At 34.7% G+C, this 13,572-nt stretch overlaps 1 long non-coding RNA gene across 1 annotated transcript in view; it reads left to right on the top strand.

Moving 5' to 3' along the window:
• Positions 1-13,572, top strand: part of LOC141553626 (uncharacterized) — a 96,920-nt gene that overhangs the window by 31,248 nt on the left and 52,100 nt on the right. The window contains exon 2 of the long non-coding RNA XR_012485551.1: positions 5,536-5,628. This is a non-coding gene — a long non-coding RNA (uncharacterized LOC141553626). The remainder of the gene's footprint in view (positions 1-5,535; positions 5,629-13,572) is intronic.

The raw sequence follows: 13,572 nt of genomic DNA on the forward strand, positions 1-13,572 counted from the left end.
GAACAACAAAAACATAAACTCTTTATTTCTTCATGACATACAGGGAACTATGGGTTCTTGAAAACATTACAAACAAACCATTAGCCTGGAATGTTCTATCACAGTGTAAGGGTTTCAAATGTGTAGTAGGTAAATACAGTTGCTACTTTCTAAGGACCAGCCTATCAAAATACAAAGGAGCACATCATTTTCTCAGTACATTTTGATGAAGTCTTTGGCAATCCATGAAACAAACTAAAATAAGAAGACAAGGACTTTCAAACCTATTCAATCCTATGGCTGCTACAGTGATTGTGGGAGAGTAGTAAAAAGGCTGTGCTAGAGATAGGATGGTAAGAATCACACATTCTTCAGATTACTTAAATGAACTGAGGTGTTTTTCTATATCTGAGTTCCTTGTCAAATGGCTGATGACAACATATTACTAGAGCAACTGGATCACATCGATTGACATGAATTCAACAAGGTAGTCAATAAGCATTTATTAAGTACTTACTATATACCAAGCACTGTGCCAGAAATAAAAGCAGAAGACAAAAGAAAACCAACTCTCAAATAATCCTTAGAGAGATAAATAAAAGACATGGTTTTATCCTGCCTCCAAAGGCAATAGGAAACATTATTTTCATGTGATTTTTGATCATCTTATAGTAGAGCATACGGATATATATTTGTGATGTGACCACCATGAAAATGCTTCCATCTTTGGTGTCAACACCTGGTGCAGAAGAGGAAAACAAAGAAAAATCTATAAATAAAACAATGAAATTCTCTATATTTAATAATTTATTTTAATAATGATTTCAATGCAGAATAGATATATAGGAAGACAGTGAAAAATATATTTGAACATTTAAGTTCAGGAATAAGAATTCAAAGATGCAGATTACTCAAATGCCTTTTGCCAATATATCGAGAATACTTCGATCAAGAAAAACAATTAGGAGATGCTGTATATATTGAATACGAAATACATAAAATCAACATGTTATTTAACCAACAGAAAATAACTTATCTACATGGGGGTCATTCCAGAATTTGTTGTCTTTATGTCTCTAGACCATTTTCTTGGTGACAAGACTAAAAAGGTAATATGAAATTAGGAGAAAGAATAAAAATGAGAAAAAGAAATGACATGCAATTAAAACAATTTTAACTTGATGTATTTAAGAGAGTATGATGAGAAATGCATGAAGAACTAGAATTGACAACAATTATAAGCATTTCTTGAAGAAGTCAATGCCAATTAATTGCCACAATAAAGAACAAAAGATCCTAGAAAGTGCTTCAACTTGATCTCTTTGAAAGAGACAAGATCTATCATATCTAGTATTTGGTCAAAATCTGGTAGTTGTTATCTACAGACACTAAGTCACTCCCCTTCCTCCCTCAATAAGTTTAATACATGGTTCACAATTTTTTCCCTCCTCACCAATTCCCTTCCTAATACCAGGAGATTTCAATAGTCACAATAATACTTCTTCAAATACAAAACAACTCAGTTCCTCAACCTATTCATCTTCTATGAACTACTCCTTCACTTCATCTTAACCTAAGACAAAAATGATTACATCCATTCCATCAACTACAAATGTACTACTTTAAAGTTTAAAACTTCTGAAATTCATGTATCTGATCATAATCTATTAGTTTTTCATCTTTTCATCTTTACAAAACTCTACTATTCATCTGCTCTGTGATCTCTAATCCCTGATCCTTCAGTTGTTTTCCAGGCAATCTTCTTTTCACTGGCTAATCTCCTCTTCTCCTGATCTTGATCCATTGGTGAACCAGTTTAATTCCACACTGTTCTCCAATCTTGAAGCCCTAGCCCCATTATCTTATAATTTATTATGACCAGTCAAGTCTCAGTCTTGGATCACTCTGGTCAGTGATGAGCTTTTAGTCCTAAACAGATGTTGTTGAATGAAGATAGAAAATATGCAACTGTTTTGTTCCTTTTACAAATTTAAATTCCACAACTCCAGTTAGGCAGTTATTGTGTCTAGGAAATCCTTCTATATCTCCTTTATCAACTCCTTATCCCATTCTCCATAATAGCTCTTCTAAACTTTTTTATCCCAACTGAAAGCTCCACTGGTTCTTCTTTTACCAACTTTCTCAGCTGAGAACTTTGTTTCATATTTTACAGAAAATTGAAGCATTTACAATGAATTCCCTCTTCTCCCCTTTTCCTCATCTCCTATCACTTAGATGCCTTATGCCACTTTCTTCTGCTCTATCCCTTTCTCACGTCATGAAGTGGCCTTCTTATCAAGACTAATCCCTCACCTTGTTCAAATGGTTCCATTTCATTCCCTCCTTTAACAGACTGATTCCTCTGCCATCCCTACTATATAATTTATTTTCAATTTCTCTGTCTACTGGCTCCTTCCTTTCTGCCCACAAATTTGCCCATGTCTCTCTTATTCTGTCATTTCCACCTCTGTAATATCTATCACATCTATGCCTCCTTCCACTGACACAGAGTAATGATTCTAATTGAGATTCAATTTTAATCTCTAATATGGATTATTACAATAGCCTCATAATTTGGTCTTTCATTAAACCTCTTTCCTTTCCAGTCTATCCACCACATAGCTGCCTAAATGATTTTATTAAAGTATAAATCTAACTAACTAAGTATAGCATCCCCCTACTTGATAAATGCCAGTGGCTAACTTACTTCTATGGTCTAAACTCTTCTTTATAAACTGTTCCCATTTTACCTTTCCAGGCTTATTATGTTTTTTTTTTCCACTCATGCTGAGATTCAACCTGGGTGGCCTTCTTGTTATTTACACACATTCTTTCTCTCTCAATGCTTTTATATTAGCTCCCTCCTACTTCTTAAAATTTCTTATTTTCTTCAAGATTCAGTTGGTGTTATCTTCTAAATGAAACCTCTCCTGATCTCCTCAGCTCTCAGTGATTTCCCACAAAATTCTCTTGTAGACAATTTTTATATAGCTATGTATATTCATGTTCTTCTCACTAGATTATTAGATTCCCAACTGTTTCACTTTTCTATTTACACTGCTTACAATGTTTAGACATTTAAAAGATGTCCAACTCTTAGTGATCCCTTTTGGGATTTTCTTGGCTTGCACCATGTAAAATACTGAAAGTAAGTGCCAGAATGTCAGGAAGACCCAGTAAAACCTACAGTAGTTATTGTAACCCTTGCCAATTCCCCTGTGGCCTGATGGGGCCAACCTTTAACACCAACTTCAGCTCACATCACCTGGGTGTTTGCTTAGTCTCCTCATCTATAAAATAGGGATGAAAATATCTAACTTACCTCACAGAGTAGTCATTAGAATCAAAAATATTTGTAAAGTCTTTAATACAATGTCTAGCAAATAGTAGGTGCTATGTAATTGTTAGCTATTTTTATTATTACTTAATGGCTCTTTCTAAACCCCAAGCTATATACAGAATGACAAATTCCATTTTTGACATTATCTTTTTAGTCAGATTTTCATTTTTCATAACCTAATTTTGAAAATACTTAGCAGATGAGTGAAATGAGCAGAAACAGGAGATCATTACATACTTCAACAACAATACTATACGATGATCAATTCTGATGGACGTGACTCTCTTCAACAATGAGATGAACCAAATCAGTTCCAATTGTTCAATAATGAAGAGAACCAGGTACACCCTGTGGACCACAACATAGCATTTCCTCTCCTCCTGTTATTTTCTGCTTGCATTTTTTTTTCCTTCTCGGGTTATTTTTACCTTACTTTTAAATCCGATTTTTCTTGTGCAGAAAGATAACTGTGTAAATATATATATATATACACATATTGCATTTAACATATACTTTAATATATTTAACATCTATTGGTCTACCTGCCATGTAGGGGAGGGGCTGGGGAGAAGGAGGGGAAAAGTTGGAACAGAAGGTGTTTTTTTTCCTTTTTCCTTTTTATTAATTTTATAATTATAATTTTTTGACAGTATATGTGCATGAGTAATTTTTTTATAACATTATCCCTTGTATTCATTTTTCCAAATATTCCCCTCCCTCCCTCTACTCCCTCCCCTACATGACAGGCAATCCCATACATTTTACATGTGTTACAGTATAACCTAGATACAATATATGTGTGTAAATCCAATTTTCTTGTTGCATGTTAAGTATTGTATTCTGAAAGTATAAGTAATCTGGGTAGATGGACAGTAGTGCTAATAGTTTACGTTCAATTCCCAGTGTTCCTTCTCTGGGTGTAGTTGTTTCTGTCCATCATTGATCAACTGGAAGTGAGTTAGATATCCACTTCCATTAGAATACATCCTCATACAGTATTGTTGTTAAAGTATATAGTGATCTCCTGGTTCTGCTCATTTCACTCAGCATCAGTTGATGTAAGTCTCTCCAAGCCTCTCTGAATTCATCCTGCTGGTCATTTCTTACAGAGCAATAATATTCCATAACCTCCCTATAACATAATTTACCCAACCATTCTCCAAGTGATGGACATCCATTCATTTTCCAGTTTCTAGCCACTACAAAAAGGACTACCACAAACATTTTGGCACATACAGGTCCCTTTCCCCTCTTTAGTATTTCTTTGGGATAAAAGCCCAGTAGAAACACTGCTGGATCAAAGGGTATGCACAGTTTGATAACTTTTTGGGCATAATTCCAGATTGCTCTCCATGTATACATGTATACAATATACTGTAAATTCCTTTAAAAAAAAAGTATAGCTATTGGTTTCCATGACTTCATGACTTCACCAAGTTATCATGACTTCACCAACTTGCCTGTACGAAGACTATCTGTGCCCCCCCCCCCTTCCATAGTATTGTTTTAGTTCACATTATGGGACAAGGCATCTACCAGTGGGGTTTTTTCCTTTTACATTTCTGGAACCTGTGATCTCATTGATAGATGGAACTTTCAATGAGCAGACTTTCTTTTCTGATGAATATCAACAATTGCTATACATCTAGGGTCACCCAACCATCAGGACTTGAACCAAAGTATTCTTGCTTTGCTTATTATACCATGCTTCCTCTTGTATTAATAAATACAAGAGGAAAAATATGTGAGGAAAAATATAGCATAAGAATAGTTCACCATGTGTCATGCCTTGAAAAGAAAAAAGCTTTTTGAAATGCATTTTTCTCCCAAAAAATTTGAACAGGCTGCTTTCAAAAGAAGAAATCCAAGCTTTCAACAGCTTTCTGAAAAAATTAGCCAAACGATTAAAAATATAAATTAAAGCAACTCTGAACAATAATAAAAAAGAAAAGAAAATGACCATTGTTAGAAAGATTATGGAAAACCTGGTACATGAATGCATTGGTGGTATAGTTGTTAATTGTTCCATCTTTCTGGAAAGCAATTTGGAATAATGTTCCCAAAGCAATATTACTGCTATACCCTCAACAAATCAAAAATGAGGAAAAGAACCCATACTTGTAAAATAGTTATGTTATCTCTTTTTTTTCAGTGGCAAAGAACTGGAAACTGATGAGGTAATGATGATCTCTTTTTTTTTTTTTTTTTTCCCCTAGAGAACTGATGATGAAGAAAACTACTTATCTCCTGGCAGGGAGAAAACACACTTGAGATGTAAAAGTAGACATTAATTTTTTGTTATGACCAATGTAAGTATCTTCCTTGACTATGCATATTTGTTATCATTGTTATCTTTTTAAAATAACATTTATGTAAAAATAAATTTAAACAACTTTATGATAAGGACCATCAATGAGTGTATGCTTTTTCCAGGTGATGCTGGCATATCTCTTGTGCCATCTTGATGACCAATAACTCTCTATACCCAATTGTTTAATCTCTTTCAGCAATGATTAACATAACATAATTATTAGTTAACAGATAGTTGAATAGGTTAGTGTTTTACCCACCAGCAGTTATATATAGTTTACAAAGCTTGTGGATTTTCATTTTCAGTTTTAGGAGGGAAAAAAACCTATTTTCTGTAATCTTTTGCGCTATTTCCACCTTAATGGTGATTCCTGACCCAGAATTCTCTACCAAAAATGTCCACCTAGGCTTGGAATGGCACAGCAATGGGATAGTTGTAAATTCCACTTGAATGAGATGGTCTCATAACACTGACTAGCTCTATCTCTACAAATGTTTTCTTTCCAGGATTGCCTCATGGTTCAATTCAACCTTCAATGGGGATGGATTATTTACCTCCTAACTAGATTATTGCAAGTATAGCTCCCTAATGCCCTAGTCTATGAATCTAGTCTTGAAATCATCAAATGTTCCCTATCCTGAGATCCCAAAACAATTTTGTTATGATCTTGAATAGGACAAAGAACTCCTCTATTTCTCCCCAAACTAAGTCTTCTTTAAAAAAAATTTTAGGGGGTTTGTCCCTTTGAACCAGGAATCCTGGCCTCATTTCTTACTCATCTCATTTTCCTGATTTCTTTCTGGTTTTCCTTGTGTTTGTGTGTCTGACCTGCAGTGTTGTTTGAAGGTATCACAATGGAAACAAACATGGATCCACTCAGATACCTCTACAGCTCAGGTGATTGGGATCTTCTTCTGGCCCCTAAGTACACTTAGTCTTTTTTTCTAGTTTCCTATCTCTGTCTGCTTTCTGAGGTTTTCTTAAAATCTCTGGCCCTACCTCTACTCTTCTCATCTCTTGATAAACTGCGATACTGGATATAATATACAATCTCAGTCATGAAGAGGCATTGTTATACAATTTGTACTCAGAGATTTCTGTAGTAATACTAGATTTGTACTCAAGAGTATCTGTTCAATTACCAGTTCTAATTATTACTAGCTGTAATGTTGGGTAAACTACCTAATGTCTCTTGGCCTTAATTCCACACTTATAAAATATTAGAAAACTGAGAGCTAGTTTTATTAAAAACCCAACAAAATAGATAAACTTTTAATTAATTTGATTAATAAAAGGAAAGAAGAAATTAAATTGCTAGTATCAAAAATGAAAAGGGTAAACTATCAACCAATAAAGAGGAAATTATAGCAATAATTGTATGCCAATAAATATGATAATCTAAGTGAAATGGATGATTATTTACAAAAATATAGATTGCCCAGATTAACAGATGAGGGAATACATTGCTTAAATAGTCCCATTTTAGAAGAAGAAATTGAACAAGCTATTAATGAACTCCTTAAGAAAAAATCTCTATGGCCAAATGGATTAACATGTGAATTCTACCAAACATTTAAAGAACAATTAATTCCAATATTATGCAAACTATTTAGAAAAATAAGGAAAGAAAAAACTCTTATCAAATTATTTTTATGTCACAGATATAGTATTGATACCTAAACCAGGTAGTGTCAAAACAAAGAAAGAAAATTATAGACAAAGTTCCCTAATGAATATTGATGCAAAAATCTTAAATAAAATATTAGCAAAAAGATTACAGCAAATTATCCCCAGATATAATGGGGATTCTTTTCATATCTCTTGCTGCAGAACTTTGTTGGTAATATACAAAAATTTGTATATTTGCCTAGGCAAATTCAGGAATCATATGAACACAATTACAAAATACTTTCCAAACAAATAAAGTTATATCTAATCTCTTGGAAAAATATCAAGTACTCTTGCATAAACTGAGCTAAAAATGACAATACTACTTAAATCAATCTACTTATTCAGTAGATCAAACTCCCAATAAATTATTTTTCAGAGCTAGAAAAAATAATAACAGTTCATCTGGAAGAACAAAAAGTCAAGAATTTCAAGGAAATTAATGAGAAAAATGCAAATGAAGATGGCCTAGCTGTAACATATTGTACTATATTATAAACTATATTATAAAGCAATGGTCATCAAAACCATTTGTTACTGGCTAAGAAAGAAGAGTAGTTGATTAGCTTTACAGGACAAAATAGTCAATGACTGTAGTAAGACCCCAGCTTTTGTGACAAGAACTCACTATTTGACAAAAACTGCTGGGGAAATTGGAAATTAATATGGCAGAAATTGACCCACACTTAACACCATATAAGGCCAAAATGGGTTCATGATTTAGACATAAAGAATGAAGACATTAGAAGAACAAAGGATAGTTTACCTCTCAGATCTGTGGAGAAGAAAGGAATTTATGGCCAAAGAAGAACTGGAGTACATTATTGAATACAAGATAGATACTTTTGATTAAAGAAGTTAAAACGTTTTTGTACAAACAAAACAAAGGCAAACAAGATTAGAAGGGAAGCAATACACTGGGAAAATTTTTTTCCATTCAAAGTTTCTGCTAAAGATCTTATTTCTAAAATATATGGAAAATTGACTCAAATTTATAAGAATTCAAGCCATTCTCCAATTGGTAAATGGTCAAAGAATATATATATATATATATATATATATATATATATATATATATATATGAATTGCACATGTTTACCATATGTTAGATTACTTGCCATCTAGGGGAGGAAGTGGGGTGAAGAGTGGGAAAAATTTTGAAACACAAGGTTTTTCAAGGGTGAATGTTAAAAATTATCCATGCATATATGTTGAAAATAAAAAGCTTTAGGGAAAAAAAAATAAAATGAGATTTTTAGATTAGATTGCAGATTCTAAGATTCCTTCTAGTTCTAGATACTATATTGTTGTTGTTTGTTGTTTGGTCATTTTGGACATTTCATGATCCCCTTTGAGGTTTTCTTGACAAGGGAAATGGAGCTGTTTGCCATTATCATCTCCAGCTCATTTTACTTATGAGAAAACTGAGGCAAATAGGATTAAGTGATTTATTCAGTCACATAGCTAGTGCATGTCTAAGGACAGATTTGAACTCAGGAGGAGCAGTTTTTCTGCTGGACCACATAGCTTTGGAGAAGAAAGTGAGGGAGGTGACCTTGCAAGCCTTTCTTCACTCAGATCCAATTCATTTGCATGTTATGGCATTACCTGTCTGATGTCATGGTCCTCTTCTACAGTTAATTGAAGATTTCCTACTCTTCTTTGAATCCAAGAACAATACTGTAATAACAGCTTTCTTTATATATTTTTAAAATTCCAAGAAACTCACCTTTGGTCATTTCCCAGCTGGAGGCCAAATTGACATCCTTCAGGGATATTGTCCAGCATTATCCAATCTAACAGGAGTCTACACTTCCAGCTCCTCAATGATAAAAGTCAATTCACATTCACCAAATGTATTCTCTCTTTTCCCAAGAAACATGGAAGTGGGGATTATTATGCACTGGAGGAAAAGTGGCAAGGGAGAAGATATAACCCTTATAGTTGCCTGTATGGATTGTTTCTGCTGATATGGATTGCTATGACTTGTGAATTCTATATTTACTTCTTTACTCTTTGTAGCAATTGCATTATCATTTCCAAGGTGAGTAGAAGATCATAGGCTCATAAGGTTTAGATCTGGAAGGGAAACCCTAGAAACCATCTCTTCCAATCCTCTCATTTTATACATATAGAAACTAAGATGTAGTGTGCAAAAATGTTTGTAGCAACCCTTTTTGTAGTGAGAAGGAACCAGAAACTAGTGGATGGCCATCAGTTGGGGAATGGCTGAATAAATTATGGTATATGAAAGTTATGGAATAATATTATTCTAAGAACAATACATTGATCTGTATATATAGATCAGCAGGATGATTTCAGAAAAAATCTAGAGAGACTTACATGAACTAATACTAAGTGAAGTGAGTTAGAACCAAAAGAACATTGTACATAGCAACAAGAAGATTACGTGATGATCAATTGTGATAGATGTAGCTCTTTTCAACAATGAGGTAATTCAAGCCAATTGCAATAGACTTGTGATGTAGAGAGACATCTCCATCCAGAAACAGGACAGTTGGGATGGAATGTGGATTATAATATAATTTTTTCACCTTTTTTGTTGTTTACCTGCTTTTTGTTTTGTTTCTCATTTTTTCTCTTTTTGATCTGATTTTTTTTGTGCATGAGGGGCGGAGCCAAGATGGCGGAGAAGAAACACATGACTCTATAAAGGTCCTCACCCCCTCACAACCAATTAGATAAATCAGCCTCAGAATAAGCCCAGGACTGATAGATACCACAAGGACTGGAAGCACGACTTACCAGCTGAAGAGAATCTGGAGTTTCAACAGAAAAGGTCAGTCCCCAGGGGAGGAAGAAGACAGGCCAGCACAGACGGCTGGGTGCTAGCATTCTCTGCCGATTGCGCTGGGAAGGGCTCTGGGATCAGAGAAGCCACTGAGATAAAGGAATCTGGCACAGACTATTAGCTCTTCTCTGCTAATTATTTAACAGTTCAGAGGAGAAAGCTAAAATACTCTAAAAACTCAGATTTTCCCCATCCTGGAGGTGACTCAGCAGATCTCGGCACCAGGGGGTGTGGCCTCAGCTCCCACCTGAGAATAGTTAAGAGATTGACAAGTGGGCAGATACGGCCCAAGGCAACACACACTGCCTAGTTTAGCTGGAGGGAGTGGAACTCAGCTCCAGGAAGTCCCAGAGAAGCGGAACCTTTGAACTAGGGACCACGGTTTCTGGCAGACACTTCCAGTTTGAGCACAGGGGCTTTTCACGTCACCTGCTGCAGACATCCACGCCCCACCGGGAAGCATAGGCTGGGCTTTGTGCTGCCTTTACTGTTCAGCGCCCTCGGGGCACAGCAGTGCTAATCACCTCTGAGGCACTTCCAGGGAGGGGGTGGGGAACTCTCTCCCAGAGCTCTCTCTTAGCTCAGGCACAGAGGCCGCTGCATCTATCTGGTCTGGGAGGAAGCTGGTAAAGAAGTAAATAAATAATTTCCTACCCCAGGGACAGACCCCAAAAGATTTTTTAAATATGAACAAAAAAGCCAGAAAAACTATAGATTCCTTCTACACAGAGAAAGAGCGGGTATCCAACCCCGAGGAAGTTAACAGCAGAGAGTCAGCAGATAACAACCTAAAGGGGAACGATTCCTGCCCCCCATCACATAACTCTCTCCTAGAAGAAACTCTTAAAAAATTAAGGGAGATTGAAGAAAAATGGGGAAAGGAAAGGGAAGCTATGATAGAGAACAACAACGTCCTGAAATTGGAGTTGGAAAAAATAAAGAATTCACAGGAGATGCAGGGAAACAAAATTTATGAATTAGAAAAGGTTAAAAAAACACAGGAAAGTAGGATTTCTGAATTGGAAAAGATAAAAAAGTCTCAAGAAAATAGAATTTCTGAATTGGAAAAAGAAAATAATTCTCAAAAAAAAAAATTAGGGAAATGGAAAAAAATTCAATAGAGCAAAATAATTCATTTAAAAACGAAATTGGGCATTTACAAAAAGAACTAAAAACTGTGAAAGAAGAAAATAACTCCTTAAAAGTCAGGATGGAACAAATAGAAATGAATGACTCACAGAGAACCCAAGAATCAGTCAAACAAAACAAAAAAAAATGAGAAGCTGGAGAACAACGTCAAATACTTACTGGGAAAATCTATAGACCTGGAAAATAGATCTAGGAGAGATAATCTCCGGATCATTGGACTTCCAGAAAACTATGACCAAAAAAAGAGCCTAGATTCTATTTTACAGGAAATTATCAAAGAGAACTGTCCAGAAATAATAGAAACAGAAGGGAAAGTAGATGTGATTTTTTTTTGTGCATTATGATAAATGTGAAAATATGTAAAGAAGAATTGTTCATGTTTAACATATATTGGATTACTTACTGTTTTGCTATAGAGGAAGGGAGGGAGAAATATTTGGAACACAAGGTTTTACAAGAGTGAATGTTGAAAACTATCTTTACATGTATTTTGAAAATAAAAAGCTATCTCTTGCTTCAAACCATAGTATGTAGAGCTCTAAGTGACTTAAAACAAGCTAGTTAATGCCTTCATGTCCATTGATGAACTGAGCTCAAAGTACAAATAGAATCAAATGATATGCCTCCAGAATCTATGTTTGTTCCATTACTCTGTATAACAGTTCCCAGACTCCAAAAGAAACCATAAGAGAACAGCAATATCCTTTTTCCCCCCATCAGTAATGGATTGAAGAATCTCAGACTTTGAAAGGACTTCAATATCCCAGGCTAAATTAAATGCTATTAAGAATCCCCAATACAGAAAACTGAGACACTGATGCATTGTTGGTGGAGTTGTGAAAGAATCCAGCCATTCTGGAGAGCAATTTGGAACTATGCCCCAAAAGTTATCAAACTGTGCATACCCTTTGATCCAGCATTGCTGCTATTGGGCTTATATCCCAAAGAAATACTGAGGAGGGGAAAGGGACCTGTATGTGTCAAAATGTTTGTGGCAGCTCTTTTTGTTGTAGCTAGAAACTAGAAGATGAATGGATGTCCATCAACTGGAGAATGGTTGGGTAAATTATAGTATATGAAGGTTATGGAATATTATTGCTCTGTAAGAAATGACCAGCAGGATGAATACAGAGAGGTTTGGAGAGACTTACATCAACTGATGCTGAGGGAAATGAGCAGAACCAGGAGATCACTATACACTTCAACAACAATACTGTATGAAGATATATTCTGATGGAAGTGGATATCTTCAACATAAAGAAGATCCAGTTCATTTCCAGTTGATCAATGATAGACAGAAACAGCTACACCCAGAGAAGGAACACTGGGAATTGAATGTAAACTGTTTGCACTATTGTCTTTCTACCCAGGTTACTTATATCTTTGGAATCCAATTCTTACCGTGCAACAAGAAAATTGATTTTACACACATATATTGTATCTAGGTTATACTGTAACACATTTAATATGTATGGGATTGCCTGTCATCTAGGGGAGGAGTAGAGAGTGGGAGGGGAAAATTTGGAAAAATGAATACAAGGGATAATGTTGAAAAAAAATTACTCATGCATATGCACTGTCAAAAAATTGTAATTATAAAATTAATTAAAAAAAAGAATCCCCAATACAAAATCTCTTACAAGTGATCATACTGCTCATTCTTAGAGTCATAGAAATGGTCCATTACATTTTTGGAAAGCCTTAATATTAAAGTATTAAAATGTCTTTCTGAATCAAAATTAAATTAAATTAAACTGAATTAAAACTTTGTCTCTTGGCAATTACTGAAATGTTGAATAGTCTTCCTTTGGGGATCAAGCAAAATAAGTTTATTCCCATTTCCATATAATTGTCTTTTCAGACATTTGAATACATTTATTATTTGCCCTCCCACCTTGCTCTTTTCCAGATTAAACATCATGGTTTCTTCAAATAATCCACAGTTTCCAGTTTTCTCATCATCATGTTCACTCTCTTTTGGAAATACTCCAGTTTTTTAACCTTTTTACTAAAACATAGCATTTAGAATTGAACACAATACTCTATTTGTGGTAATAATTATAGTGCGTAAAAGGCATTCCAGGAGTAAGGAAGAATGTAGGCAATAGTAATTATATCTAACATTTGCAAAGTGTTTCAATGTTATACAATTTTAAATTTTAGTAGAGTTTTGGGATATATTATATGTAATATAATCTAATTTGATCCATTTCAAACCATAGAGTACTATAGAAATATTAATTATTATTAATATAATTATTCCTATTTTGGAGATGAGGAAACTGTGTCTGAAAGAGATTAAGTCACCTGCTC

The sequence above is a fragment of the Sminthopsis crassicaudata genome, chromosome 2 (genome assembly GCF_048593235.1).
Source record: "Sminthopsis crassicaudata isolate SCR6 chromosome 2, ASM4859323v1, whole genome shotgun sequence".
Classification (NCBI taxonomy): Eukaryota; Metazoa; Chordata; class Mammalia; order Dasyuromorphia; family Dasyuridae; genus Sminthopsis; species Sminthopsis crassicaudata.